General features: G+C 42.8%; 1 protein-coding gene and 1 pseudogene across 2 annotated transcripts in view; both read left to right on the forward strand.

Moving 5' to 3' along the window:
• The window catches only part of JADE2 (jade family PHD finger 2), a 1,082,209-nt gene that overhangs the window by 325,343 nt on the left and 730,662 nt on the right, over window positions 1-26,204 (forward strand). The window lies entirely within an intron of this gene.
• LOC141132428 (uncharacterized) lies at window positions 12,952-14,260 on the forward strand (annotated as a pseudogene).

Consider the following 26,204-nt stretch of genomic DNA (forward strand, 5'->3'; position numbering starts at 1 on the left):
TAGGGGTACGGTTGCATAATAAATCACCCTTTAGTGATAATGCCTTTGGTATGTAAGTGAGACACAGACAAATTTGGAATTAATGATTCTAGTAAGAAAACAGGCAGTGTGACTTCCAGGGTATGGGTAGGAAGTATAGTCATATCTAAGAAAGCCCTCCACGCTAGCAGGGATGATTGCGTTGGGAACAATAAACCGGTTAGGACATGGGGTTTCCATCTGTCTGCTAGTAATAGGGAGAGTAGATCAGGGGCCAGTGCTAAGGATTGTCTGATATCTGTCCAGAGAATATCCGGAGAGGATCTGAACCATTTCGTAACTGCTGGTTGGGTAGTCCAGTAGTAGTCCCTTAAATCCATAAGACCCATCCCTCCAGCCTACCTATGTTTAAGTAACCACGCCCATGCAGATCTTGGGCGCTTCCCTTGCCACACATATTGGGTGAGTAGAGATGTTAAAAATCTTAAGTAGGCGAGGGGGAGCAGAATGGGAAAGGAATGGAAGAGGTACAGGATCTGTGGGAGTACCATCATTTTGTAGGAGGCCAGACAACCACACCAAGATAGATTGACTTTATATAGCTGGTGGCATTCCTTGTTTATTTGCTAAGTAGGGGTTTGTAGTTAGTGTAGCCTAAGGAAAATACTCTTGGTGTTAGGGTGATACCCAGATACGGTATACCATCTACAGCTCAGGAGTAAGGAAATTTGAGTTTGAAGAATGTCAGCACTGGTGTTGCATGCCTTGTGCCATAAGGAAAAATGCTTGACGGGGTGGTTCAACCCTCATGGGTTAATAGACAAAATTTTGAAATGTATCTCAAACAATCAAATAGGCAGGGAAACAATAATGGACTAGCATGCCTGTATGGTGTGTAGCAGGTGGAGTAGGTGTACAGGCAAGTGGTATATCACAAGTCATGAGGATTAATGAGATCAATGACAACAACTGACGTTGGATCCATGTGTAGTTGTGAGCAAGAGCAAAAAAAAAGCAATAGGGGAATATTTGAACATGTCTCATTCAGAGTTGAAAACTAGGCGGTGAGAACTAGAAAGTGTAGCAAGTGGTGCAACTAAACAAGTGGAAATAAGCACAATGAGGAATCTAAAAACGGGCGTCCCAATAAAGGACTACAGACAGTATGTGCTGCTAAAACAAACTGGGGGTAGAGCAAGATGGAAGACTGCTCAAGAAGCCAGATACACAGAAAGGTGATGTACTGTAGGTCCGAGAGTAAATCATGAGCTCTCTGATGGGTAAAGCTGCGGCGGTTTCCATTGAGGAACCTTCTGCCAATCTGGAGAGACTTGGTGAGGAGCACTAGATTCAGGTCGAGGAGGTGAAGTATCCAGGATGATGTCCCAGCTGCAAAGAAGCTGTAAACCTTCATCTAGTGTAGCAATAGTTTTTGTCATTCCATTGTACGTGATAGTATGTTTTGCAGGTTATTTCCAACGGTGCAGGATCTTATGATTCCTTAGGGCCTTGGTAATGGTGAGAAGGTTGCTGCAGAGTTGAAGAGTGTGCTTTGAGAGGTCTGGCAGAAGCTGGAGCTTAGAGAATTGATCAGGTAGATGGTCTACTTTGCGAACCTTCAGTAGGAGTTGCTCTTTAACCCGATAGAAGTGTAATTGAAGGATTATATCCATGGGGATGTGGGATGGAAGATGCCTTGTTTTGGAGACCCTGTGGATGCGGTCAATAGTTAAGTCTGCTGAAGTAAGCAAAAGTATAATGGCCAGGAAGAGATCTTGTGCAAATTGCGGTAGTTGTGTTTGTAGGATTGTTTTAGGGATCCCCCGAATTTTCTAATTGTTGAAACGAGATCTATCTTCCAAGTCCGCGATCTTGGCCTTCAGACATGCAATTTCTTGTTCTTGTGCACAGCGCGCGTAAACTAGCATATTAAAAGTTTCCTTATAATTAGGTTTTTAACAAAAAAAAAGACTCAGGGAAGATCGGCATCTGAACCCATAGAAGGTGGAGGCTGATAGACTGGAGGTAATAGAAGGCATTACAATTACATTTAATATAAACTTTTACATGGAGGCAAGCCACATTACGTGGGAGCAGGGCACATTACGTGGGAGCAGGGCACATTTCAGGGCGGCAGGGCATATTACATGAGGGCAGGGCACATTACAGGGAGCAGGGCACATTTGAAGGAGGCAGGGCATATTACATGAGGGCAGGGCATATTACAAGGAGGGAGGGCACATTACAGGGGGCAGGGCACATTATATGCGCCCTAGTGTGAAAGGGGTCTAAATAAAAAATGTGATCTCTGAGTCTGATGATATTTACCAGATTCAACCTCCAATAGTATATACAATATTATCTCCTCTAATAGTATATACAGTATATCTCTTCTGTCCGTTATTCTCAGAGTGGATTAGAGATTTTGCTCCCTAACCATATAGTTGGTTATTTATATTTGCCACTGCATAAAGATTTTTAAGAATAAATTACTTTTTTTTTAATCTTTACAAAATTATACACCACACTTTTTTTAAGGTTATTATCCGATTAATCGATTAATCAAAACAATAATCGGCCAACTAATTGATTATGAAAATAATCATTAGTTACAGCCCTAATTATAATCATACAACTTGTCCTCAATATGATCCACCCTTTCCCCTAGGTCTTGCAAGTCAGTTTGCATGCCATGGAAACAAGACATCATATCAAGTTGCAGAGATTCTCTGAAAGAATTCAGCATGGTTTTTAGTACAGTTTCTGAAACCGGGAGGTCTGAGGTGGTAAAGGCAGCAAAGTGGTCTGTGTGGGAAGGAGAGGCCTGTGGCTCTGCAGCCTGTGCACTCACCTCAGTATCTGGAGCCCCTGAAGGGTCATCAAAGGAGTCTCTGCGAGGTCTCCATTTTACAGGACTCCATGCAGAGGGTGTAGAAGCCCCTGAGGAGGGTGATCCAGGTTGGTAGCTTTTATTATGTGACCCCTGGGAGGAATTCTAGCCTGCATGACGGCTCGCTGGAGCTTCATTTTTCCTCTGGGCGCAACCTTTGTTGTGGACTGGCGGGGGATCCCAGGGAAGAAGTTGTCCAGCTTGTTTGGCTGCAGCACTTCTCTTCTCCTGCGTAGCAATGTCGAAGGGTGCCGGAGACTTTAGGGGCCAAAATCGCCCCTCCTGAATGGGCCTCTGGATCTGTTTTCTCTGGCGGTCGAGCAGAGCTCAAGCATTATGCAGCCATACTGAAGCACGGTCACCAGCCCCCCTCAGGGACAGTCATTTGACTGCATATTGCAGAAATCAGTGATGCCTATTCTTTAAAAAAAATGGCGGTTATCAGTGTTCTACCTGATATGGTAAAAACTTCTGTTTTTATTTTACCTATCTTTTGTGTAATTTATTGCATTTATTACTTCTTTAGTACCTTCCATTTTTCATGGTAAATTGTGACTTCTTCTTTACCTTGTTTAACAAACATCTCTTTAAAATCCTCTGTCCCACTTTTTTGAGCAGTTGCAATCATTTAATTATCATGAATACCAGTGCTGCTTATTACATTTGTGTTTGAGCTTCCTAAACAGTTGCTCACATTGTTTGTTATAGCAATTAACATCACCCATGCAAAACCGTAAAAAGCTGCGTTGCTAAGCAGCCGAGTTTTTATAGACAATGTGTACATTTCTGCGGAACCCAAGAAATAGTAAACAGTTGTAGTAAAAAAAGAAATGTTGATTTTCCTTTTTGCCAAAATTTACTCCATTCTCCCCAGCCTCTTGTTCATCAGTGTCCAATTTAACATTTATTCAGCATTCATAAATAATTCAGAAGAGCTTCAGTAGGATAATTGAGTAGTTTTTTCAGGCTCAATCTTTGTCAATTCGGTAGTGAAAAGCACGTCGATTAGACCTTAAGTGGATTAGCTGATGCAGGATTTCCTGTCTGCAGATAGTGTTCTCTTTATATACAATGTTCAGATTGGGATTTTTCAACTTTTTTTAAGTCAAATGTGCTTCTCTATAATGTGCTCTAAGGACAATGAGGAATTGGGTTTAGTATTTTATTTCTCATAAGTCTCAGATTCAAACTATATGGTAGCTTCAGCGTTACATCTCGTATTGGAATAACATTATATATCTGTGCAATACCTTCATAGTTTTTTTTTTTTTTTTTTAGCCTGTGTTTAACCACCTCAATGCTGGTGGTACTTTCACCCCCTTCCTACTCAGGCCTATTTTCAGCTTTCAGAGCTCTCAAACTTTGAATGAGAATTACTCATTCTGTACTGTACCAAATGACATTTTTATAATTTTTTTCACACAAATAGAGCTTTCTTTTGGTGGCATTTACCCACTGGGTTTTTTATTTTTTGAGCTACAAATATAAAAAGACCGAATATTTTGAAAAAAAAGTGTTTTTCGTAGTTTCTGGTATAAAATTTAGCAGTAAGTACCATCATTTTTCTTCATAATTTTTGACTAAAATTTATACTGCTACATGCCTTTGGTAAAAATAACCCAAATCAGTGTATATTATTTGGGCTGTGTGAAAGTTATACAGAGTCTACAAACTATGGTACCAATCATTGAAAATTGATCACGCCTGATGTACTGACGGCCTATCTCGTTTCTTGAGGCCCTAACATGCTAAAGTGGGGTACACAATATAAGAAAATCGGGTGAACGATTGTCTGATTTTCCTTGTTTCATAGCAAATTGGAAATTTGTACAACAAAGTCTTTTTTTATGTTTGTTTCTGATCATGCACAGTCTCTCTTTTTTGATTTTTCTTGTAAGAAAATCTTACGAAAACGGTACACATTAAACGAAAATTGTTTGTTCTGTTCCTGTACGATAAACATATTGGTGTTTGTATCTTCAGGAATTTTCTGTGCGAAAAGTTAGAATCAGCTGTCGAAAGTTTTGTTGAGGCATTTTACCTCCAGAGATGCGGAGTCGCAATGGGGGCAAAGTTTTCGCCCTTTCTCCCCAACCTATGCATGGGTTGGTGGGAGCAGTCCCGCATCTTTGGTACAGAGAACCCCTTTAAGTCATCTATTAAGATATATCTAAGATTCATAGATAACCTATTGCTAGTCATGGAGGATGGAGTGAGACATCTTGACCCTGTCATGGTTATGCAATAGAGTTTTGTCTGTCAGCTTACCTGTCTCCATGTGTTCATCTTTAAAGACCAGCTGACTCTCACCTGACTGCTTTTATAAACTCTCCTCTAGCATGGCTCTACCCCAGCTCCTATCAGAGAACTCTATATTAACCTCTGCACTGCAGGCCAGCCCTGCTGAGCAACCTTTGTGTGTTTTGGCTTCCTGTTCCTGCCTTCCGTGTGCTCTACATTTGTTTGTTACCGACCTTGGCGTGTTCTCAACTATTTCTGTCTGCTCGTGACCCTGACCTTTGGTGTGTCCCCGACTATCCCTGTTTGCCTGTGACCCTGAACCTTGGCGTGAACTCTGTTGTCCTTGTCTGCTTGTGGCCCTGACCTTGGCTTATTCCCTTACTATCCCTATCCTCCTGTTGCCTACTGTGGGTGTGAGCTGGGGGTCGCGACCTGGAGCCAGTTGCAGCCCAGTCCATCCTCACCACTAGAGGCTCTGGTGAACACCTGCTGGCTCTTAGACTCCCCGCAACAGGGAATCTTATGCTTTAACCCCAGTGGGATCCGTGTTGGTGTTCCAGCGGCCCTGCCTTCCTTACCACCCTGACTCCCATCCGCAGCAGTCAGCCGTAGGGTCCACTACCTTGTGGTGCACTCCTGATCCCAACGGTGTGCATCTGTCTAATGATTTCTAGATAGGGGGTATCCCAAATGTATGATGGACAGAGCCAGGGCCAAGAACAGGAATGACCTTTTAAAAGGAAAAGGAGGAACCGAAGTAATGTACTGTCTATTCTCTACAGTATAGAATTTGATGGGGTAAGTAAAATCATCCATAGATATTTGCCCATCTTGTGTGTGGATGAGGTATGGTATGGGATGGTATCAATATGCTACCTCGCTGGGACCCATCCTCAGTTGATCTGAAATGACTAGATCTGTTACTTGACTACACTTTAAGGGAAACTACAAATGTGACGCAGCTGGATGTCCTTGCTGTGGCCAAATTTTGAAAAGAAAATTTAGTTCCACAGCCAATCAAAAGGAATTCGATATTGGTTCCTTTTACAATTGTAATACCAGCTATGTGATCTATATGATCACCTGTTGTTCATGCCACGTTCAATACGTGGGAAGAACTACAAGGCGTTTACGGGACAGGTTTTATGAACACATACATAGTGTTAAAAAGAACAAGTCAATGTAGCAAAGCACTTTAATTTGCAACATTGGTGGGGGGGGGGGTAAATCAGTTTAGGCGATTGATAAAATCAAAGTCCCTAAGGGGTGAGGGGGGGACGCTTTAAGATTATTGTGCAGGAGAGAGGTGTACTGGATATTTCACCTCAAGACTCGTATTCCGTACAGTCTCATCTTTGAGTGGGATGCTAGCCACTTATACAAATAATTTTTGGGACACCTCTCTCCGGCACCGATTGGACACATGACCCGTTTTCACACATAATGTGAGGCCATGTGTGTGTTTGCTTCCCTTTGAAATCATACACAGTTATTTCTAAGTTATTTCACAGTTATTTCAGTTATAATCATCTTCCTGGATGTGACTAGGAAGCGTTGCATATCCCCCTATATTATCTATGGGGATAATTGATCAAACTAATATTGTGTTTATTTTTATGTATTGTATTCAGATTTGATCTGCAACCTATACATATATACAGTATCTCACAAAAGTGAGTACGCCCCTCTCATTTTTGTAAATATATTATTCTATCTTTTCATGTGACAACACTGAAGAAATGACACTTTGCTACAATGTAAAGTAGTGAGTGTACAGCTTGTATAACAGTGTAATTTTGCTGTCCCTTCAAAATAACGCAACACACAGCCATTAATGTTTAAACCGCTGGTGAGTACACCCCTAAGTGAAAATGTCCAAATTAGGCCAAAGTGTCAATATTTTGTGTGACCACCATTATTTTCCAGCACTGCCTTAACCCTCTTGGGCATGGAGTTCACCAGAGATTCACAGGTTGCCACTGGAGTCCTTTTCCCTATGACTGTGCAGTGCTGTACTCTAAGCTAATACTCCACTAGTGTGTTGTAGCGTTGGAAACATTCACCGATGCAGAGACCAGGTTTGTTAGGACAGGAGGGACAATAAAAGTGGGTGTCACGCCCGTATTCACATTTTCTACAGACACAACATATTTTTTGGGGTGTTCTTTGGCCTGGGGTACCACAGAGGACTTCTGGGAAGTGCCTTTCATGCAGCCGGCTCACTGCATTTGCATTGTGAAGTTAGGGCACAGCACCATCTGGAAACAGAAGGGCTGTGATAGTCTCTTCCTGGAATTTAAGGAAGGATCCAGTTCATCCTGACGCTTTGTATAGCACATAAGCGTTCAGCAGAGCCAATTGAAATAGGTATACAGACACTTTTTTTGTACCAGCGTCTGGCCTTACGGGCAACTAGGTACTGCACCAACAACTGGTCATTGAAGTCCACCCCTCCCATATTAAGGTTGTATTCGTGGACACAGAGGGGCTTCTCGACAACAGCAGTCGCGGTTTGAATTTGGACAGTCGTATCTGCGTGAAGGCAGGACAGAACGAAAACATTCCGATCATCTCTCTACTTCACTGTGAGTAAATTATTACACTTCAAGCAGACTCTCTCCCCCTGTCTAAGCTGGGATTCTACAAGCCGTTGGGGGAACCCCCGGTGATTAGATCGTACGGTGCCACATGCGCCATTCCATGATCAAACAAATGACTTAAAAGTGGCACGCTCGTATAATTGTTCATGTACAAGTGGTACCACTTTCCAAATAAGGGTGATAAGTCCAAGAGAATTTTACCGCTGCTCCCTATGTAGTCTGGGCAGTTCTCTGGCTCCACGTGACTATCTTTTCCCTTGTAAACCATAAAACTATATGTGTAGCCTGTTGCCCTGTTACAGAGCTTATAAAAATTGACCCCATATCTGGCAAGCTTGCTGAGAAGATACTGTTTGAAAGACGACTGGCCAGAAAATGTAATCAGGGACTCATCAACGCAGACAACTTGATCGGGAATAAACAAGACTGCAAACTGTTGGTTGAAGTGGTTTACAAGGGGCCAAATTTTGTGGAGCTGATCAAATTCAGGGTCACCCCGAGGATGACAGAGTTCATTGTCATTAAAAATGCATGAACCACAAGATCTGCTCGTATCGCATCCTGCCCATGGAAGCAGAGAACACGGGCATATGGTGAATTGAGTCAGTGGACCAATATGACCCCAACTCACTTTTATGCTCATGAGGAGGGATAGGCCCAGAAAGGTCTTAAGTTCGGAAACTGTAATAGGTTTCCAATCTCTGTCAAGTGTCAACTTGGGTTTAGCGGCGATGAATTGACCAGCATACAAATTGCTTTCGTCCACAATAGATCTATCGAGATCTTCCCTGAAAAACATCAAATATCAAGTGACGTAAAATCAACTGTTTCCGCCTGAATTCTGGGTTGGCCAGTGAATGGGGGAAGTACGGTCGCTGTAGAAGTGGTGGGCTACCAATTAGGATTGGCAAATGCAGCAGGAAGGGCACTATGGGCTCGACGGGCCTGTCTTTGTCTTCTTGGTGGCTGCGAGGCACTACTTGTGCTAGCCACTGCACCAGCTTGAACTGCACTTATGGGACTCACCACATCAACATGTGATACTGCAGTGCTGGTTTGACTACGACCAGGATGTAATAGGCCGCTGGTGCTTGCCAGTTCACCAGAAGGATGAGCTGCACTAGTACTGACTCTCTGCTGCATACGAGAGCCCTGCGGTTCTTGCACCTCATAAACAGAAGAACGGGGTCGGGTACGCCTGACCTTAGCAGGGACCACTACTCCATCTTCAGAGCTATCTGTCAGGGTGCCACTGCTGTCTACTGGTTCATATGCTGAGCCTGAATCTGACAGATGAGTGACTTCCTCTTCACTCTCATCTGTCATGCTCAGCAACGTGTAGGCCTCTTCTGTTTGGTCATTTTAGCCTCTAAATTTATGGTACAGCTAGTGCGGCTCAGAGGCAAAAAGAGCACCCGATTGTCAGAGCCTGCTTCAATTGCTACCAAAAAAACTGTTAGTGTTCACAGGGATCAGGCCTGACTCTGCGAACGCTGCAGTTATGTGTTTTGTAAGTGACCAAAGGGATCGATTGATACTGCACTTGGCTGGACGGAGGGGCTAAATGCAGGTGCTAGCAGGTATCTGGGCTGATCCCGCTAACGCCGCATTTTTGGGAACTCTAAACTACTGGGGACGTTAGTATAGATCTGATCAAATCAAAGATATTGATCCGTTCAAACACTATACTAGTTAGGGAGGTGTATGGTGTGTGCATGGATATTGGCGCTACTGGCACTAATCAGACGCTGCCTAGGATTGGCACTGACCCTAACTGATGCTAAAACCTATACTGGGGGCAAGCAGGAGTTTAAACCTTTATTCAGTAATATATGGCGGGTACCCTAACGCTATAAATACCTGACAGTGACAGTAACTAGCGTCACCTATGACACTAAATACAGTGATCAGAAAAGAGATCTGTACGCTATATTAGTGACACCAGTGACAGGGAGTGAAAAGGTTAACTGGGGGGGATCAAGGGGTTAAATCTTTATTGCGGGGGTACCCTAAACCTATCTGGGCCTACTACTAACTGCCTTAATGCTGATTAGTGTCACAAATGACACCAGTGCAGTGATCAGTGAAAAATCTGAAAACTGCAATTGGTGACACAGTGACAGGGAGTGAAAGGGTTAACTGGGGGGGGGGGGGTGAAAAGTGTGCCTATGTGTACTGTGTCAGTGTAGTGTTGGTGCAACTCTCTGTTAGATGTCCTCTCTCCGCGCTCTGGAACCAAAAAGAATTCCAGAACGGGAGGTGACATGACTTCCTCTGTCTGTGCTTACATTTACAGGCAGAGGAAGTATTTTCATTCACCAGAACCAATTAGCAGATCCAGGCCAGAAATCATTGGCTTGGACCTGAAGACTGATCGGTTCTGTAACAAATCCCATCAACCCCTACCCGCGGGCACAAGCATCGTACAGCTACGGCGATTTGCACAGCAGTTCCATTCTGCCGTCGGGTGGTCGGCAAGTGGTTAATAAGAAGATAGCCAGTAAGGTAGAAATATTAGCATTTCTGTGCAGACTTCTGTACAGAAGTATTAAAGGCATTAAAGACTAAAAACAAAAAAGGGCCCCTGGGCGGTTTAAGTCCTAAGCATACTAGCACATTATAACAGACTTACCTTCTAGTGGCACAGTTCTGGAAGTGATTGCGCAACTCAGATCAATTGGGGAGAATATAACAGACAGTCACACTGCAGCCATGTTATTATGCAGTTTGCCTGATACATATACTGCACTAATCCATGCACTGGAGACACGACCTGAGACAGATCTGACGCTAGCATTTGTAAAATCCAGGCTCATAGATGAGTATCAGAGAAGAAAGGAATTAGTGCATGACTCCACAGAAACTGACACCAGAACCGCTCTTAAAGTTTCAGATGCAAAGTTACACAAGAAAGAGACCAGAGTGTGTTTCAGATGCCACAAACAGGGACACATAAAGAAAGACTGTACTATATGGAAAGCAAAGCAAATGAGACAGCGTTCCTCTTACGCTAAACAAAAGGTCAAAACCATAATCAACGATCCATGGGAAGGAAACTGGAATGCCACATTTAAAACGACAGGCAACAACAAATGCCAAGGCTGGTGTATCGATTCTGGGGCAACCAGTCACATAACGAGTGATAGAAGTTTCTTCACAGAACTTGATCTGAACAACAAAGAAACTATTTATCTTGCAGATGGAAGAAAAATACATGCAGAAGGGTATGGGCATGGAACCCTTGTATGTCCGGATGATGCGGGACACAATTTAGCCATACCAGTGAAAGATGTGCTTTATGTTCCTAATCTAGAAGGAGGACTCTTATCTGCGAAGCGTCTAACAGCCACAGGACTCACTGTAAAATTCCAAGGTGACAAGTGTTCTATTCTAAACAAACAGACAATGGCAAGTGCCAAGCTGGATGATCATCTATATCACCTCGACACAGTGAAGGAACAGGTGAGACTATGTACACACAAGCACAATGACTGTATACATATATGGCACAGACGTCTAGGTCACAGACAGCCAGAATGCATACAGGAACTACAAAGGAGGAATCTGACAAGGGATCTAACAGCATTCCCTTGTCCAGTTACTGTTAAGTGTGAATGTTGCATTAAATCCAAAGCAACAAGAGCATCACTTCCCAAAATCAGTCAGAAGAGAGCTTCAAGCCCACTTGACTTAGTTCACAGTGATGTGTGTGGTCCCCTAAACCCACCCACACCTGGAGGCAACAGGTACATAGTGACTTTCATAGACGACTATTCAAGATACACAGTTACCTACCTAATGCAACACAAGAGTGAAGTTTTCTACAAATTAAAAGACTATATAACAAAGACCAGTAACAAGTTTCAGAGGAAGCCTCTCATACTTCGGAGCGATAATGGAGGTGAATTCACAGGAAGTAAGATACAAGAGTACTTAAAACAGAATGGAATAGAACATCAAAAGACAGTCCCGTATACACCAGAACAAAATGGAGTAGCTGAAAGAAAATAGAACTCTGACTGAAATGATCAGATATATGCTGACAGACTCTGGACTATCACAAAAATACTGGGGTGAGGCAGCCATGACAGCTACATATTTGCAGAACAGACTTCTTTCCAGAACAGTGGAAAAAACCCCATATGAACTATGGCACAATGAGAAGCCAAGTGTAAAACACCTAAGAATTTTTGGATGCAAAGCATTCATCTACATACCTGAAGAAAAACGCACCAAACTCCAGAACAGAGCGTTTGAAGGTATCTTCGTTGGATACAGTGACAATGTCAAGGGTTACAGAATCCTAAATCCCAAAAACAGCAAGGTTACCATTAGCAACAGCATAACTTTGTTGAAGATTTAAGAGACAATGTAATGACAACAGTAGAAACGAGAATAGAAGAGCAAACTGACATTGACCAGCCCATCTCCGTAACTTTCGAACAAACAGTTGAAGTAAGTGCAGACTCAGCCAGCACTGAAAAGCAGAAACAAGAAGACTCAGACACAAAAACGAGACGTTCAACAAGAGAAAACAAAGGTAAACCACCTATACGTCTCTCATACAAAGCAAGTACTTCCAGTATCATTGAACCTGCGAGCTGGGAAGACATATCTCAACTTCCAGAACAAGAAGCAAGTAAATGGATAAAGGCTGCTGAGGAAGAAATGAAATCCATGCATGACACTAAAACATGGACATTAGAACTACCACCTGGAAGGAAAGCCATAGGCTGTAAATTGACTTTTAAAGTGAAATACAATGCAGATGGCACAATTGAATGGTACAAAGCAAGACGTTTGCACCAGTAATCAAGCACACTACAATACGGACTTTACTGAAGTGAAACATTTTGATGTGAAAACTGCGTTTCTACATGGCGATTTAACAGAAGAAATTTTCATGGAATAACCGCCAGGATTCAAAGACAAACAAAGGTCAGACCTAGTATGCAAACTTCGCAGGAGTATATATGGTCTAAAGCAAGCAGCCAGGGCTTGGAATATAAAAATAAATGAAGTGCTTACACATCAAAACTTTCTAAGGCGTAAAGCAGACCCTTGTTTATACACAAAGAAATTGGCAAATCGATGGGTCTATATGCTCATTTATGTGGATGATATCCTGATTTGTTTTGAGCAAGAAAGGGATGAAGCAGAAATACTGGAAAAACTAAATGAGCACTTTGACACCAAAGATCTTGGCAACATAAAGAATTACCTCAGTATCCAGATCGAGAGAGAGGAAGATGGCAGCTTTCTTCTGAACCAAAGACACAAAATACAAGAAATAATTGAAACATTTGGAATGGAAGACGCCAAACCGGTAAAGTCTCCCATGGAAACCAACTATGTAAAGGAGATGAATTGTCAAGATAGCCCATTACCTACTAATACTCAATACAGAAAAGCAATAGGGAAATTGCTGTACCTTACTACTGCTACAAGGCCGGACATTGCAGCAACTGTTGGAATCCTATGCAGAAAGGTTTTGATGGCAAGTAAAAAGGACTGGACTAGAATGCTGTAAAGCGAATCGTTCACTATCTTAAAGGGACTTCACACTACAAGTTAAAGTTACCAGCAAGTGATGAAAGCACCCTAACAGGATATGTGGATGCTGACTGGGCAGGAGACACCAGTGACAGAAAATCTACCAGTGGCTACTTATTCTTTCTGTCAGGTGGTGCCATCAGTTGGACTAGTAGACAGCAACTCTCTGTTACACTGTCGTCTACTGAAGCAGAATATGTCGCTGCAGCGCAGGCAAGCCAAGAAGTTATATGGCTGAGACAGTTATTAACAGACTTGGGTCAACCACAGTTGGGACCAACAGAAATCTATGAGGACAATCAAGGATGCCTTGTACTTGCGCACATGGAAGGAGTTAATTCAAGAACCAAGCACATTGATGTGAAGTTTCACTTTCTTAGGGATCTTCAAGAGCAAGGTCTTCTTGAGTTACTTTATTGCCCAACCAAGGATATGACAGCAGATATCCTTACATAGCCCCTGACTGCTGAAAGACATTCAAGGCTTACAAAGAAGATAGGTTTAACAGACTAAGCATTAACTGTTGAGAAAGGGTGTTGGAGATACAACAGATTTCAGCTTAGCCTATTAACTGCAGTTCTCAAACAGGACACTAGATGTCGCTAATGCTCAGTGGTATGCTGTGCTGTGCAGTTTTCTTTGATATGTTGTATTTCCTGTGTATAGTGTTGTACTTGTTGGTTTCTTTTTCCTGTCTGTTCTTCTTACCATGTGAGGTGACATCTGTGTACTTCTTGCCAGTTATGTTCTAATAAAGAAGTCAGTTCCTGTTACTCCACAACGTCTGATCTGAATTGACTCCGCTGCACCTAACAATCGCACTCTGCAACAGTACCACGGTACTCAGCCCTTCAAAGTTTATATTTCAAGAAGCAATGGGGTTGTATTTTTTCATAATACCTTTGTAAATTAGGTCTTTAGGACGCCCACCTAATTTCTAACATAACATCCAGACTTGGCTGTACACATGCCCATACATACAATTTTGGAAAAATAGAAAAAACTCTGCGCTTAGGATAAAAAGGTTTGCAGCCTCCCCTATTAAACCCCCCTGAACAAGGGATTATTAGCAATTATATGAAGGTATGCGGTAAATGGTGCTCCCTATAGTGGTGGAAATGTGCTCCCTAATAAAACACAAAAGTGTGTGCTCCACATAAGTTATAATACAGTGAGTAAACTATCATCCACTTAAAGTGTATAAGATAAAATACAGTAAAAATAAAATTCTTAAAATCAGAAACAAAATATATGATATGTAACACAGTGACCGTATAGAGATGAATAATATAAGGGCAATGTGTCAAAACCTTATAGGAAAACATCAAACTGTGCATCTATAGTGCAATAGCAGCAAAGACTGTGACACCCAAATATTCTCAGCTGTAAGCAGAGATAATAACATCCAAATATGGGAGAGGTGTGTAATATAAACAGTTCCAAGTGATAAAGTGTCCCAAATCAGCAATGTGAAGATAAAGATGAAAAAACTTACCTGTCTTTGCTGCTATTGTACTATAGGTGCAGTTTGATGTTTTCCTATAAGGTTTTGACACATTGCCCTTATATTATTAATTGCTATACGGTCACTGCGTTACATATCATATATTTTGTTTCTGATTTTAAGAAATTTATTTTTACTGTATTTTATCTTCTACACCTTAGGTGAATGATGGCACGTTTACTTACTGTATTATAACCACTTGAGCCCCGGACCATTATGCTGCCTAAGGACCAGAGGTCTTTTTCCAATTTGGCACTGCATCACTTTAACTTTTAATTGCGCGGTCATGCAATGCTGTACCCAAACGAAATTTGCGTCCTTTTCTTCCCACAAATAGAGCTTTCTTTTGATGGCATTTGATCACCTCTGCCGTTTTTATTTTTTGCGCTACAAACGGAAAAAGACCGAAAATTTTGAAAAAAAATGATATTTTCTACTTTTTGTTATAAAAAAAATCCAATAAACTCAATTTTAGTCATACATTTAGGCCAAAATTTATTCGGCCACATGTCTTTGGTAAAAAAAAAGTTAATAAGCGTATATTCATTGGTTTGCGCAAAAGTTATAGCGTCTACAAACTAGGGTACATTTTCTGGAATTTACACAGCTTTTAGTTTATGACTGCCTATGTCATTTCATGAGGTGCTAAAATGGCAGGGCAGTACAAAACCCCCCCAAATGACCCCATTTTGGAAAGTAGACACCCCAAGGAAATTGCTGAGAGGCATGTTGAACCCATTGAATATTTATTTTTTTTGTCCCAAGTGATTGAATAATGACAAAAAAAAAAAAATATTTACAAAAAGTTGTCACTAAATGATATATTGCTCACACAGGCCATGGGCCTATGTGGAATTGCACCCCAAAATACATTCAGCTGCTTCTCCTGAGTATGGGGATACCACATGTGTGGGACTTTTTGGGAGCCTAGCCGCGTACGGGGCCCCGAAAACCAATCACCGCCTTCAGAATTTCTAAGGGCATAAATTTTTGATTTCATTCCTCACTACCTATCACAGTTTTGAAGGCCATAAAATGCCCAGATGGCACAAAACCCCCCCAAATGACCCCATTTTGGAAAGTAGACACCCCAAGGTAATTGCTGAGAGGCATGTTGAGTCCATGGAATATTTTATTTTTTGACACAAGTTGCGGGAAAGTGACAATTTTTTTTTTTTTTTGCACAAAGTTGTCACTAAATGATATATTTCTCACACAGGCCATGGGCATATGTGGAATTGCACCCCAAAATACATTTAGCTGCTTCTCCTGAGTATGGGGATACCACATGTGTGGGACTTTTTGGGAGCCTAGCCGCATACGGGGCCCCGAAAACCAAGCACCGCCTTCAGGATTTCTAAGGGCGTAATGTTGTGATTTGACTCCTCACTACCTATCACAGTTTTGAAGGCCATAAAATGCCAAGATGGCACAAACCCCCCCCAAATGACCCCATTTTGGAAAGTAGACACCCCAAACTATTTGCTGAGAGGCATGTTGAGTCCATGGAATATTTTATATTTTGACACAAGTTGCGGGAAAGTAACACTTTTTTTTTTTTTTTTTTTTTTTTTTGCACAAAGTTGTCACTAAATGATATATTGCTCAAACATGCCATGGGCATATGTGGAATTACACCCCAAAATACATTCTGCTGCTTCTCCTGAGTATGGGGATACCACATGTTTAGGACTTTTTGGGAGCCTAGCCGCGTACGGGGCCCCGAAAACCAAGCACCGCCTTCAGGATTTCTAAGGGCATAAATTTTTGATTTCACTCCTCACTTCCTATAACAGTTTTGAAGGCCATAAAATGCCAAGATGGCACAAAACCCCCCCAAATGACCCCATTTTGGAAAGTAGACACCCCAAGCTATTTGCTGAGAGGCATGGTGAGTATTTTGCAGCTCTCATTTGTTTTTGAAAATGAAGAAAGACAAAAAAAATGTATTTTTTTTTTCTTTTTTCAATTTTCGAAAGTTTGTGACAAAAAGTGAGGTCTGCAAAATACTTACTATACCTCTCAGCAAATAGCTTGGGGTGTCTATTTTCCAAAATGGGGTCATTTGGGGGGGGGTTGTGCTATCTGGGCATTCCATGGCCTCCGAAACTTTGCTAGGCAGTGAAGAGTGAAATCAAAAATTTACGCCCTTAGAAAGCCTGAAGGCGGGGCTTGTTTTTCGGGGTCCCGTGCGCGGCTAGGCTCCCAAAAAGTCCCACACATGTGGTATCCCCATACTCAGGAGAAGCAACAGAATGTATTTTGGGGTGTAATTTCACATATTCCCATGGCATGTTTGAGCAATATATCATTTAGTGACATCTTTGTGCAAAAAAAAAAAAAAAAAAAAAAAATATTTGTCTCTTTCCCGCAGCTTGTGTCACAATATAAAATATTCCATGGACTCGACATGCCTCTCAGCAAATAGCTTGGGGTGTCTACTTTCCAAAATGGGGTCATTTGGGGGGGGTTTGAACTGTCCTGGCATTTTATGCACAACATTTAGAAGCTTATGTCACACATCACCCACTCTTCTAACCACTTGAAGACAAAGCCCTTTCTGACACTTTTTGATTACATGAAACAATAATTTTTTTTTGCAAGAAAATTACTTTGAACCCCCAAACATTATATATTTTTTTTAAAGCAAATGCCCTACAGATTAAAATGGTGGGTGTTTCATATTTTTTTTTCACACAGTATTTGCGCAGCGATTTTTCAAACGCATTTTTTGGGGAAAAAACACACTTTTTTAAATTTTAATGCACTAAAACACACTATATTGCCCAAATGTTTGATGAAATAAAAAAGATGATCTTAGGCCGAGTACATGGATACCAAACATGACATGCTTTAAAATTGCGCACAAACGCGCAGCGGCGACAAAATAAATACATTTTTAAAAGCCTTTAAAAGCCTTTACAGGTTACCACTTTAGATTTACAGAGGAGGTCTACTGCTAAAATTACTGCCCTTGTTCTGTCCTTCGCGGTGATACCTCACATGCATGGTGCAATTGCTGTTTACATTTGACGCCAGACCGACGCTTGCGTTCGCCTTTGCGCGAGAGCAGGGGGGGACAGGGGTGCTTTTTTTTTTTTTTTTTTTTTTCTTTATTATTTTTTTGCTTTTTTATCTTATTTTTAAACTGTTCCTTTCATTTTTATTTTTTTAAAATTAATTTTATTGTTATCTCAGGGAATGTAAATATCCCCTATGATAGCAATAGGTAGTGACAGGTACTCTTTTTTTAAAAAATTGGGCTCTATTAGACCCTAGATCTCTCCTCTGCCCTCAAAGCATCTGATCACACCAAGATCGGTGTGATAAAATGCTTTCCCAATTTCCCAATGGCGCTGTTTACATTCGGCGAAATCTAAGTCATAAAATGCTCGTAGCTTCCGGTTTCTTAGGCCATAGAGATGTTTGGAGCCATTCTGGTCTCTGATCAGCTCTATGGTCAGCTGGCTGAATGACCGGCTGCATTTTCAGGTTCCCTGTTGGGACAGGAAAGCCAGAGAAAAACATGGAAGACGGTGGGGGAGGGGGGGCATTCCCTCCCACTGCTTGCAAAAGCAGTCTAGAGGCTAATTAGCCGCTAGGATTGCTTTTACATGAAAGCCGACCGCTGGCTGAAAAGAATGATACCAAGATGATACCTAAACCTGCAGGCATCATTCTGGTATAACCACTCAAAGTCCAGCAACATACCAGTACGTTGCTGGTCCTTGTTAGGCATATATTGTAAACTTTTTTTTCATGCAGCCTGTGGGCTGAACGAAAAAAAGATATTGATCGGTGGGTATGCCCACCATTAGAATACCTCCCTTCATCCACCCACTTCTAATGATGGGCATACATGCACCATTTATATATGCCGAAGCATGGGGGCATCCTCCCGCAAAAGGCAGGAGCAAATTGCTCCTCCACCCACTGCTGCCCCCACGCTTCGGCATATATGCTGAAGTATGTAACTGTGGTGGTGAAATCACCTCCGACAGCGCTGGAGTCACGGCTTTATATATCGTGGGAGCAAACGCTGTTGCTGTCAAGATAAATAAATCCGCGCTGCAACTGAATGGCGTACCTGCTAAGCAAATGATGGTTAACAATAAAACAAAGTAACATTACAGTATAACAGTAAGACTTACCATACCTGCAAAGCAAATACAAAAAAAAAACATAGTAAAAAATAAAACATTTAACGCAACCTGTGCCTAAAATATATATATGCCGAAGCATGGGGGCATCCTCCCGCAAAAGGCAGGAGCAAATTGCTCCTCCACCCACTGCTGCCCCCACGCTTCGGCATATATGCTGAAGTATGTAACTGTGGTGGTGAAATCACCTCCGACAGCGCTGGAGTCACGGCTTTATATATCGTGGGAGCAAACGCTGTTGCTGTCAAGATAAATAAATCCGCGCTGCAACTGAATGGCGTACCTGCTAAGCAAATGATGGTTAACAATAAAACAAAGTAACATTACAGTATAACAGTAAGACTTACCATACCTGCAAAGCAAATACAAAAAAAAACCATAGTAAAAAATAAAACATTTAACGCAACCTGTGCCTAAAATATATATATATATGCCGAAGCATGGGGGCATCCTCCCGCAAAAGGCAGGAGCAAATTGCTCCTCCACCCACTGCTGCCCCCACGCTTCGGCATATATGCTGAAGTATGTAACTGTGGTGGTGAAATCACCTCCGACAGCGCTGGAGTCACGGCTTTAGATATCGTGGGAGCAAACGCTGTTGCTGTCAAGATAAATAAATCCGCGCTGCAACTGAATGGTGTACCTGAAAACAATAAAATGGTTACCAACAAAACAAAGTAAACGGTAAAGTATGAAAAATCTGAAAAGGAAACATGGTAAAACATAATAACAATAAAACATTGCAGAATAGAATAGAGTAAAAAAGAGAAGAACAATAGAGAGAGAATAGAGAGAGAGAGAACAATAAAACAACAACTATTTTTGGTTTTTTTATTTTATATTTTTTTTTGTTTTTATTTTTTTTAATTTTTTTTTAATTTTTTTTTTACACTTTTTTTTTAGTAACTTTTAACTTTTGTAACTTGTTCCAGGTTTGGGTCTCTCAAAATGCAATGGCATCTTGGGAGACCCTGTGTTAGTGTGCCTAGTCTGTGCAGTGCTGAACCCTACGCTAATACTCAACTAATGTATGGTAGCGTTCAAAGCATTCACCCATGCAAAGACCAGGATTGCCAGGACAGGAGGGACAATAAGACCGGGTGTCACGCCTAAATCCGCGCTTGCTACAGACACGACATCTTTTTTGGGGGGCTCGTTGGGTAGGGGTACTCGGGATGGCATAAAGAAAATGCCGCTCATGCAGCCGGCTTACTGCATTTGGTTGGGGAAGGTGAGGTAGAGCACCGTCTGGAAACAGAAGGGCTCTGACGATCTCTTCCTGGAATTTAAGGAAGGATCCAGTCTGTCCTGAAGCTCTGTATAGCACATGAGCATTCAGCAAAGCCAATTGAAATAAGTATACAGACAATTTTTTGTACCAGCGTCTGGCCTTACGGGCAACTAAGTACGGCGCCAACAACTGGTCGTTGAGGTCCACCCCTCCCATATTAAGGTTGTATTCGTGGACACAGAGGGGTTTCTCCACAACACCAGTCGCCGTAGAAATTTGGGTCGTCGTGTCTGCATGAAGGGAGGTGAGAACGAAAACATTCTTCTTATCCCTCCACTTCATAGCGAGCAAATTATTATACTTCAAGCAGGCTCTCTCCCCCAGCCTAAGACGGGAATCTACAAGCCGCTGGGGAAAGCCCCGGCGATTAGGTCGCACGGTGCCACATGCTCCAATCTGCTGATCAAACAAGTGACTAAAAAGTGGCACGCTCGTATAATAATTGTCCACGTACAAGTGGTACCCCTTTCCGAATAAGGGTGACACCAAGTCCCACACTATCTTGCCAGCGCTTCCTATGTAGTCAGGGCAGTTGATCGGCTCTACGTGACTATCTTTGCCCTCGTAAACCATAAATCTACATGTATAGCCTGTGGCCCTGTCACAGAGCTTATACATCTTGACCCCGTATCTGGCACGCTTGCTGGGAAGGTACTGTTTGAATGACAAGCGGCCAGAAAACTTAATCAGGGACTCATCAACGCAGACAACTTGATGGGGGGTAAACAAGTCTGCAAAACGTTGGTTGAAGTGGTTTACGAGGGGCCGAATTTTGTAGAGCCGATCGTATGCAGGGTCTCCACGAGGACGACAGAGTTCATTGTCGTTGAAGTGCATGAACCGCAAAATCTGCTCGTATCGTGCCCTGGCCATGGAAGCAGAGAACAAGGGTGAATGGTAAATTGGGTCAGTGGACCAATATGACCGCAACTTACTCTTTTTATTCAACCCCATGAGGAGGGAAAGGCCCAGAAAGGTCTTAAATTCGGAGACCGTAATTGGTCTCCAATCTCTGGCAAGGGAGGACTGGGGATTAGCGGCGATGTGTTGACCAGCGTATAAATTGCTTTGGTCCACAATAGATCTATAGAGATCTTCGGTGAAAAACAGTGAATAAAAATCCAGTGGCGTAAAGTCAACTGTTTCCACCTGAATTCCGGGTTGGCCAGTGAAAGGGGGAAGTACGGGTGCTGCAGAAGTGGAAGGTTCCCAATTCGGATTGGCCAATGCAGCAGGAAGGGCACTATGGGCACGACGGGCCTGTCTTTGTCTTCTTGGTGGCAGCGGGACACTACTAGTGCTTGCCACCTCGCCAGCTTGAACTGCACTTATGGGACTCGCCATGTCACCACGTGATACTGCAGTGCTGGATGTACGACCAGGGTGTACTAGGCCGCTGGTGCTTGCCAGTTCACCAGAAGGAATAGCGGCGCTAGTACTTCTCTGCTCCATACGAGAGCCCTGCGGTTCTTGCACTTCAAGGACAGAAGAAGAAGAATGGGGTCTGGTACGCCTGACTCTAGCAGGGACCACAACTCTGTCGTCAGAGCTATCTGTCATGGAGCCGCTGTCCTCTACAGGTTCGTATTCTGAGCCTGAACTTGACAGATGAGTGACTTCCTCTTCACTATCTGTCATACTCAGAAACGTGTAGGCCTCTTCACTAGTGTACCTTCGATTTGCCATTTTGGCCTCTAAATTTAGGGGTACACTAGTGAGACTCACAGGCAAAAAAGCTCCTGACTGTTGGCGACTGTATAAAAACGCTACCAAAAAACTGTTAGCGATCGCAGGGATCAGGCCTGACTCTGCGAACGCTGCAGTTATGTGTGCTTAGTGTTTTGTAAGTGTCAGTTATCGATCGATACTGCACTTGGGTGGGCTGGGCAGGGCTGGGCCGAGGAGCAAAACGCAGGTGCTAGCAGGTATCTGGGCTGATCCCGCTAACACTGCGTTTCAGGGAACCCTAAACTGCTGGGGAGTATAGATCTGATCGGATCAGATATCGATCCGTTCAGATACTATAGCACTAAGGGAGGTGTATGCTGCGTGCGTGGGTTTTAGCGGTACTGGCGCTAACCTGACGCTGCCTGGGGCGACGCAGACCTTATCTGATCCTAAAAACTTAACTTCTATCACCGCCGGGCAATTAGGGGGTTAAACCTTTATAGGGTAATAAACGGCGGGTGCCCTAAAACTATAATAAACTGTAATAAACTGTAATAAACTACAAAAAACAAACTAGCTAACCAGCGTCACCCGTAACAGTTATACGGTGATCGCTGGTGAAAGGGTTAACTAGGGGGCAATCAGGGGGTTAAAACCTTTAGCAGGTAGTATATGGGGGTCCCTGTCGCTATAAAACACTGACAGCGAACCTATATACTTACCTCCCTAACTAGCGTCACCTGTGTCACTAATACAGCGATCAGAAAAACGATCGCTTAGCGACACTGGTGACGGGGGGTAATCAAGGGGTTAACTTTTATTAGGGGGGGTTAGGGGGGTACCCTGGACCTAAGGGGGGGTACCCTAGACCTAAAGGGGGCTAACCTAACTGCCCTAACACTTCTAACTGACACAAACTGACACCAATGCAAAAAAAAAAAAAACTGCTATTGGTGACAGAGTGACAGGGGGTACAGGGGGGTGATCGGGGGGTGATCGGGGGGTGACAGGGGGGTGAAATGTGTGCCTGCGTGTTCTACTGTAAGTGTAGTGTTGGTGCACTTACTTGGATGTCTTCTCTCCTCTGCGTCGGATCAAAAAGACCGACTCGAGGAGAGATGACATCACTTCCTTTCCCTCTGTTTACATTACAGAGGGAAAGGAAGCATTTTCATTTGCCGGGAGCGATCGGGAGGGGGTGGCCAACAATGGATGGCCGCCCCCTCACCTCTCATCGCCCGGGAACAAATGGCGACCGCCTCGGGCACCGGGGGGGGGACCGATCGGACCCCCCACCCGCGGAAGGCAAATCACGTACATGTACGTGATTTTGCCTGTCCGTGCCACCTTGCCGACGTACATCGGCGTGAGGCGGTCGTCAAGTGGATAACTTATGTGGAGCACACACTTTTGTGTTTTTATTAGGGAGCACATTCCCACCACTATAGGGAGCACTATTTACCCCACACCTTCATATAATTACATACAATTTTAGCTATGCTTGCAGAGTGCCACCTGTCAAACTCGCTTGTTGAGGTCAATGAGAACCTACTGCAGCCATGAGCCAAACGCTTGGCTTGCAGTTATGGTGCAATTTTTTTTTTTACATTATCGTCTTTGGTGTGGAAAAAAGAAGACATTCAAGAGGCAGCAAGATCACCTCCTGAATGCCTGTCAGCTACAGAAGATTGCTTTTTAGAGGGTAGTAGGCACTGCCGCCAGTATAAAAGAGCCTTTAGAGCCTTCCTTTCCTAAGTAATAATTTCATAGCTAGACCTTAGGGGGAGGATTCTTTACTGTGGGAGTGGGAGTCAACTAATAAATAACATAGGTGAAGGGGGGGACTGCACTTTGTTTAGTTTTTAATTAACTTCAAATGCAATCTTCTCAATTCCTGTGGAATTTCTTTTTTGGCAGTGATCTCAATGCCGATCTGAATTCATCTTCCATCACTGAGGGTTTTTCCATGTAGTATCTGAAAATGTGTCTTATGTGTTTTTGATGTCTGCTATAATCTTCTGCGTATTCCTTCTATCCTCAGTTACAGCAGTGATGATTTCTCCATGGACATCTTTAAGGTTGCATACTTGAGGCTGAAATTTCATTTTGACGTAAAAAAAATTCTAAAATGCAATACTTTTTCCCCACAGTTGTTTCTATCTTCAGTCTCTTTACAATTGGTTCTGCATTGGTCCTTATACTTTCTGGCAAGTCTTTGGAATTCTTTTACAGTTTTTTTTAAATCTTAATTGTTAGCTTCTCTTTTCACTGTGTCCTCTCTCATACAATTAGATTTTTTAGTATTTTCTATTTTGTCTGATTCACACGTGGGGGGTAATAAATATCATCTTCCACCCTTCTGGTAGTGCAGTTTTACAGTCTAGGATGGCTGAGGCTAATGGCACCTTGGCACCATGTGAGTGTTATTTCAGAGGGTATCTGCAAAGGCACTCCTCCTTTCCTGTGGTACAGTACTGTGACTTTGTGGCTGAACATATGCTGCCTCAGTTTAAGGGAGGTTTCTGCGCATATGCACAGCCAAGCAACATCTCCGAGTTTTAAATCCTGAGGACACAATAACAGTGCTTTGCTCCCCCTCCTCCCCAGCACTACTGCTGCAGAGGTCATGAGTACCCCATCAGGCACATTTTATTCACACACATGCATACGCGTGCACATAGGGTGTGTCGGCTGTACCTGGGCACACCCTAATTACCCCATTAAGTGCTGATTCCCCCTGCTTCCTTTCTCCCGCCTGCAGTGCTGCCAGCTTCCCTCCTCTCCTCTCAGGAGCTGGGAAGGGGCTGGTAAACATTTAATTAACCAGCCCCTTACTTTTCTGAATGAACACAGTGAGTGATCTGTACTGACCGTTCCTGTCTTCATTATTTTTTTAAATCAGAAAAAAAATGTGTTTATTAAATAAACCATGAAATGCACATCAAAGATTATGCATACACAAAATGAGGTATGATATAACGGTACAAAACAGAAACAACCGCAAAAGTTGCATAAGAAATGACACTCAGCATCCAAATGGTATGTGTTTACATGGATCAGGGATCTTCAAACTATGGCCCTCCAGCTGTTGCAGAACTACACATCCCATGAGGAATTGTAAAACTCTGACATTCACAGGCATGATGGGAATTGTAGTTCCTGAACAACTGGAGGGCCATAGTTTGAGGACCCCTGACATAGCATGAATGCAACAGAACCATAAATGCCTGAAATATCCTGATAAGGTTAAAGATAAGGCCCAGAACTCTGGGCACAGAAAACCTCCTCCAGCAGAGAGGAAAAGAATACGCTCATGAATGGAGCACCATCATCTGAATAATCAATTACAAGATCCACATAGGCCCTTATAAAGGCCTATCCCTGAAGGATTCTGTCCCTCACCAACTGGGGTGGGGCTAGTCCTGGGACATCTAGCCATGTTTGCCACATAGAGTATAATTTGCAAGGGACATTTCTATGTTCTGTCAATTTCTCACGTATAAGCGTGTTATTCACTTGTTCCACCCACTGCCCCTAATGGGCACCTGATAAGCAAGCCAGTACGGTGCAATCAGTTCATGAGCAGTATACAATAAGCAAAAAACCGCAGTATGTGCATTTGGGGTAAGGGTATCCTCCAATGTGCCCAACAAACAATGGGGTCCCTCGGAATCCTAAACATAAACACTTGTGATATCCTATCCAAACCCTCATTCCAGTAACCAAAAAGTTTGGGGCACCTCAAGAACATGTGAGGAAGACCACCATGATCCCGCTCACATTTTGGACACAAGGGAGTGCCGCTATGTCCCCACCTATGTAACTGAACTGGCGTTCTATAGGCCCTATGTAATAAATATAAATAGGATCATTTTTGAGAGGCCAATAGTGAAACCAAGGGGGCAGAAGATAAACAAAGTTCTTAAGTTTCACCATCATTACCACCCAGATCCCTGTCCCATCTCATTCTGCATGGTAATGCAGAAGCCTCCTGGAGGGCGTTAAGGAAAGTGGAATTACTCAGAGAAATCATACCCTTTTTATCTCTTGCCAGGAGAACATCCTGATCTATGGGATGTCAGTAAGATGTAGTCTGGAAAACCGTGACTGCTAATTAAGAGCATGTCTCAACTGCAATATCTTTTAAAACTGGCTTCAAGGAAGGGCAAACTCCGCTTGTAGATCTGAAAAGACCAGTATACAGCTGATACATGTATTTGGTCCATGCTCCCTCCCAATCTCTGAAACCCTCCAATTTTAAGGATTTCTTTGTAATTAGAATTTCACCATATTGGAATATGAGACAAAAGGCCCTGTA

This window comes from Aquarana catesbeiana, linkage group LG03 (assembly GCF_042186555.1).
Source record: "Aquarana catesbeiana isolate 2022-GZ linkage group LG03, ASM4218655v1, whole genome shotgun sequence".
Taxonomy (NCBI): Eukaryota; Metazoa; Chordata; class Amphibia; order Anura; family Ranidae; genus Aquarana; species Aquarana catesbeiana.